This window comes from Camellia sinensis, chromosome 15 (genome assembly GCF_055761805.1).
Source record: "Camellia sinensis isolate YWXY chromosome 15, ASM5576180v1, whole genome shotgun sequence".
Taxonomy (NCBI): Eukaryota; Viridiplantae; Streptophyta; class Magnoliopsida; order Ericales; family Theaceae; genus Camellia; species Camellia sinensis.
Genome location: NC_138975.1, coordinates 73,460,463 through 73,467,067, shown reverse-complemented (window position 1 = coordinate 73,467,067; position 6,605 = coordinate 73,460,463). Strand labels below are relative to the sequence as shown.

The 6,605-nt window shown below is 30.4% G+C and overlaps 1 long non-coding RNA gene across 1 annotated transcript; it reads left to right on the top strand.

Annotated features, from left to right (window-relative positions):
- Window positions 1-1,215: 1,215 nt before the first annotated feature.
- On the top strand, window positions 1,216-6,221 carry LOC145813484 (uncharacterized). The gene is made up of 2 exons (XR_014356583.1): window positions 1,216-1,695; window positions 5,924-6,221. It is a non-coding gene; the product is annotated as an uncharacterized LOC145813484 (long non-coding RNA).
- The last annotated feature ends 384 nt before the right edge of the window (window positions 6,222-6,605 follow it).

Genomic DNA, 6,605 nt, shown 5'->3' with positions numbered 1-6,605 from the left:
ATTAATTTAAGTGGGTGATTCTGTTAAAACCACTAATAGTGGGTTGAGTTCCCTCAATTCGTTTATTTTTTTATTTTATTTATTTTTTGAGTTGATTCATTATTTTCAATTATCATAACATCTTAATTCTTTGTTACCCACTATGTTTCAAATTTCAGAACCAAACAGTCGATGGCGTTGTCTCTCAATCAACTCTGTTTGACGACCCAGTTGTTGTACAAACAGATAAAAACTTAACAGTCCACTCTAATTCATAAACAAACCGTTCACTTATCAAGTTAGGCTTTATACAAGTAGCAGCCTTTTTGGTTTTTTCCGTTCTTCGTTCATGAATACATAAAGAAAAACAGATGACTCTTAAGTATATTTTGAGTTTTTAATTTCAGATTGACTTAATATATACACTTAAAAAAAATTGTACAAAAAAAGAAATTAAAAAATCAATGAATATGACAAAATACTAAAATGTATTAAATTTTTGTATTATTTTATATTCAATAAAATTTTCAAAATAGTTGGATTATGTAAAAGGGAAGGAATGATAGGTAGAAGGAATAACAGTGTTAGACTCACAAAAATAAAACATATAAAAGTCTTGGATGGAATTTATTTTAAGTCTAACTCACATCACAGTCAAAACAAATTGTAACTACGTAAGGCATTTTCGTTATATGTTTTATATTCTATTTTTTTGCACTTAATATTAAAAAAAAGAATGTAAATTTACCAAGTGTCTAGAAAAAAAAAAACAAAAAAAAACTAAAGATTAACTTCACTTCTAAAGAATTAGAGATCCATAAAGGATCACCAAATCCGTTTAGAAATATGTTATTTTAGTTGACTATTTGATTTTTCATGAAAGGACATGAAAAAAAATAGAGAAAGTGATGTGATGAAGTATTTTGTTTTATTGATTATTTGTGCCCATCCTAGAGAAGCCCGTATTTTAACTTATTTCTACCTTAAAGTGAATGTGCAAACAAAATCAACTACAGTTACAGCATTGTAAGCTAAGCACAAAATCACTATATAAATCAGAAGCCCAAATTAATACATTAATACAAGATTATCTGAGAAAATAATCTAAATAAAAACCCATATTTCGTTTATAAATCAATTTATGTGCCACGTGCACCTTCCAACTAGTATATATAAAATAGTACAATTCTCAATCACTACAAAATCACAATATGAAATGAGTGCTTTTTTTCCCTTACTCACCATTAACTTTGAGGAGTTTGTATAAGGGGGAATTAGCGTTCCGTGGGAGCAATAAATCAGATTACCAAATCAGTTGGAGAAAATTGTAAATTGCTGTAGCCTTGGACAGTTGAAGCTTTATTACAAAAACATGGGAATCAAAACGACATCGTGTACCCCTTTTCTTCCCCCTTCCACTCTTTCACTATTTCCAGTTCTCTCTCTCTCTCTCCCCTTTTTACTATTTCCACTTCTCTTTCTCTCTCTCTCTCACTCTGCTCTGCAACTCTCTCTCACTCTCCCGCGCTGCCCTCTCGCTTTTTGGCGACACTCATTCCTTCCTCCATCTACTCTCTCCCTCTATTCACGACTTTCCTTGGGTGCCCGAACCCTACGCTAGCAGCCTCTCTCTCCTCACTCTCTCAGCATCTATATGTGTCGCTCCAAGAGCTGACGTTGCAAGCCCAAATTTAAAGCAACTGTTTGAATTTGAAGGTAATGCATCACTCTCTCTCACACTCTCTTTATCTCTCTCTCACCTTTACCATTGTTGACATTGATAACCTTTGTGTTATTTGTATCATTTTTCTATGCCCATCAGTTGTTTGATGAAATACGTAAACGAAAAATCATTAGCGGAAAATCATTGAACTCCTCACGTATTATACTTGCCCCCAATTTCTATTCCCACTGAATATCTATTCAATTTTTATTTTTTATTTCCCTTTTGTTATATTTCAAAATTTTCGGTAGTGCGAGCTCACACAAAATTTTGGAAACTGAATATTTTGTGAGTGCTGAATCATTTTGGAAACTGAGTGTGCGTTTGTTTTCGAAAGATTAGGGCGTGAGATTAGACTATTAGTCTCACCGAACTAATAATCTATTGTTTATTTGAAAATTTTTGTTCCGGACTAATAGCCCTCGGACTATTAGCCCCACAAATATGGGACTATCCTATCCTATGGGGAGGGTGGGATAGAAACTATGAAATTGGTATCACATGAGATTATTTTGTGAAATGTCCATTTTATCCTCTATGTTATTACTTAGTAAACAATTAGAAAAAAGGTAAAATAGTCTTTTGAACATTTATAAATTATTTTTTTAGTATTGTTAATTTAAAATTATATATTAAATGACAAATTTAAATTGTAAATTATAAATTATAAATTAAATTTAATTAAAAATAATAAATTAAAAATTATGGCATTATAAATTAAATTTTTTTAGTGTTGTTAAAAAATTAAATTTACATATTAAACAAAATTATTTTTTAGTGTTGTTAATTTAAAATTATATATTAAATAAAAAATTTAAATTATAAATTATAAATTAAATTTATTTTAAAATAATAAATTATAAATTATGGCCTTATCAATTAAATTTGTTTAGTGTTGTTGAAAATTTAATTTATATATTAAATAAAATTATTTTTTTTATTGTCGTTAATTTAAAATTATATATTAAATAAAAAATATAAATTATAAATTACAAATTTAATTTAATTGAACATTTATATTAAATAAAAATTATAAATTACAAGGGTAAAATAGTTTTTTGAACATTTATCCTTATCCAGTCCGTCTAACCAAATATTGGATTAACTAAAAATAGTCCAATCCAGACATATAATCCCAAACATAGGATACAAATCTAGTCCAACCAAATAGTCTGGGGACAATGTATCCCAAGACTAATAGTCCGATGGATCACAATCCCCCCTTATCCAGTCCGTCCAAACAAACACACCCTCATGAATACTTTGTGAGTGCTGAATCTGGTTATGAATAACATTCAATGTGTTTAGTTTAAGTTTTTTAAAAATTGAATTTTTTGATTTTCGTTTTTTTTTATTTTAGTGAATATTTTTAAAATTTTAGATATTTTTTTTTCACTTTTTTAGATGCACATTACTTAGATGTATCTAAAAAGTAAAAAATTTGTGAAAAAATATTTTAAAAAATTAATAAATACATAAAAATACAAAAAATATACTGAATTCTCATATTTTTTTTTGTATTTTTGGTATTTAGTGAATTTTTAAAAGGTTTTTTTTAACAAATTTTTTACTTTTTAGGTATATTTATGTTAGGTATATCTAAAAAGTAAAAAAAATTACTTAAAATATTAAAAAAATTCAACAAAAACAAAAAAATACGAAAAATAAGAAAGTAAAATTTTCTGAAAAGTGTTTTTTTTGAAAAACCTAACCAAACAAGTTGATTCGGATTTACAATGTCAGTGCTGAATTTAATCGATTTTTTTACATATGGTGTTGAGTATTTACAATATTGGAGGCAGCAAACGTGGTTGGAGTAATTCGTTGCAAATGCATGACAATTTTTTTGTGTCAGTTTGTTTAATAAGTCTTGCAAAAATGGGTTTCTATTTTGTTAATTTTTATTTAGTAATTTATGAAATTATATCTTCAGAATTATTATTATTATTATTATTTTTTTTTGTTGAGAAATTGTATAATAAAGTACAACTTTGGACCTACCATATGAAATTTGCTATATTTTGTGATTTTCATACCACTGTAGCAACTTTAAATCATAACAAACCACAACCATAATGGAACATGTATACGTTGTCAATGGAGATATGATGAAAATCATAATCAAAATAACAGGAGGTCATAACAAAAACAAAAAAAAAGAAAGCATTATGATAATGATTGATACATAAAAATGTTGATAAAAGTTGCTGTCCAGAACTATATTGATTTCTCACATGTTATATGACCTTGCAAGGTTAAATGCACTGAAGTGTTACCGTTGCCTTGGACGTGCACTTGCATGTGTTGGGCAGTTTTGGCGTGCTGCGTGGCATTGTAAGCCAGGTTAAAGTGTTTCATTACTTTGACCACTCAAGCGATCCCCTAGCAAATTGGTTAAGCTCGATTTTTTTCATTAATTAAATGTTTTTTATTATATGTAGGGCAAATTTTAGTGATAATCCTTGTAATTTCTTTTAAGTTTCAATTTCGTCCTTGTCATTTCTATTGTAACACATTTATCCTGTAATTTTGCTTTTTGTTTTAAACAAGGATAATAGATGACAGAGGTTAACTTTTTGGATGGAAATTGCTATTGTGTAATGCATGTGATTAATTTTCAGGGATCAAATAGTCTTATCTCGTTCCGTCTCATCTCTTCATCTGCATGTTTATCTGCAAACCAGAAACCACCATTTCCATACACCCACCACTAAATCTCATCCCTCTACTTCTTCTCATCATGACCAATCATCACCTCCTCATTATCCATCCCCCTGCTACACCAACAAACATATAGCGTTCCGATTTTGACCCGGTCAACCTACGGGGGTTGAGCTGCCCGGTTAGCTCGCCGAAAGCAAAAATGCAAAATACATTCGAAATTACTTACGGGAAAGTGTATTTCACGCTCGAGTGGACCATGTTATATCAGTCCTTAAGGGGAGATTTCATATCACTTTTTCAGTTCTTTCTCCCTCTAAAACTTTCCAAAATTTCCAGATCTAGAGCTTCTCTCTTTAGAAGTCATCTTCTCTCTTTGATTCCTCAAAATCCGTTGGGAGTTAGACCGAAGTTCTTCATCAAAGTTTTGTAACTTCTCGAGGGCTTCATTGTGTGCTGTGGAGATCGAGTTTCGACACCGTAAATTTTGGGATTTCATCTCATTTCTTCTTCAAAACTTGAGATAAAGATTTTCTTAGAGTTATATATATATTTTTGCAAGATCTATATGATTTTCGAAATCATCTTTCGATAGCTTTGAAAATTGATTGTTGATTCAAGAAGTTGAACGATTTTGAAAGTGGGTTTATCTCTTGTTCTTTTAAAATAATCTTATGAATTTTTGTCTTTATTGATTGAAGAAAATATGATTTTGGAAAGTTTTTTTTTCAAAAGATTTGAGTTGTATAGTTTTGGTGAGAAAACCTAGAATTTGGAGATTTTTTTTAAAGACCGAAAATTCATGAATGATATTGTTATATTTATTTTGTGTCAAAATAAATGGATGTTTGGAAAATTTCTTATTTATATTTATATAAATGATGAATTTCAGGAAATATGAGAATTATTGTTCATTTTGAAAATTATTGTTCAAAACGTTGAAATAGTCTTGAAATGACTAATTGTTGAGGATACTTGAGAAAAGGGAATTGTATTATTTCTTGGATGATGAATTGGAATAACAGTATTTATATTCATCTTGTGTTATTGGCATATCAATTCATTTGATTATATTAAACTTTAAAAGTTGATTTGAAAACTTGCTTTGAGAAAAGAATGTTGACAAACAAGTTTTCATGGAATGGTTTTGGGGTAAATACGTTGGTAAGTCTTGACAGGTGGTGTAGATGATATTAAATAAGTTGGCCTGAGAGTCCGGGATAAAAGACCGAAAACCCACGCGGATAGGTATCGAGCCTTTCGGTTAATACCGGTAAAAATGACAAATTGGTAGTACTTATATAGTCTACTTGCAGACACCGACCTAGAGATTACGAGAGTCGTGTTTACCGCTCTTGAAATGAATTGTTAAGTTTTGAAGAATCGAAATTGCATGACATCATTGAGTATGATGGTTTTTAAAGATGAAAATGTGATTTTCTTTCAAAATGGCATAGCATGGCATGTGCATTTCATCTCTTAAGACTTATATAAAATGTATATACTTTGTTAAGGATTTCTTACTGGGCTTTATGCTCACCCTACAGGATTTGTGTGTAGGAAAAGATGTGGTGATACCACCTAACTAAAGGCGAGGAAATGTGTGTTGAGAGTACGAGACTCTCATTTTGCTGTGACTCTGTGTGTAAGCCAAGGGCTGTATGTGTGTGGGTTTGAATAACCGTTTTGTGTAACCAGGCTCAAGCCTTGGAAACTTGTAAACCCTTGGAGGTATTTATTTGTGTACTTATTCGTTGTTGGATTAATGTATTGTTGCATGAAGAACTATTGTATCATGTAATGTAAGTTTGGAGATTTATATTCGGCTTTCCTTGAAAGAAGCATGATTGTTGTATTATCATTTGGACTAGAAATTTGGGACGTTACAACTAAACATCCACTTCTGTTCATCACAAAACCACCACCAAAACCATGTTGGGTGTAATGTCGTGATCTGGCTCGAGTAACATTTTAGCCCATTGTTTGTCACTTGGAGGAAGGTGTTGAATGGCAGGGAGCCTCGTCTACATGGATGCTCGTCTACATGGATGCATTGGAGTCCTAGAAGCTTGTGGCTTGATCAATGGATTTTGTGACTATGACTAACAAGGTAATTTCAAAGAAATCATTTTGCAATGACTTATTAAATGTCTTGCTGAAAGCTTATTCTCTCATTTTCTGTTTCTGAAGTTACATTCTTATAATAAATTATATATTTCAGTCTAAAATAGTTGGGGGAAGG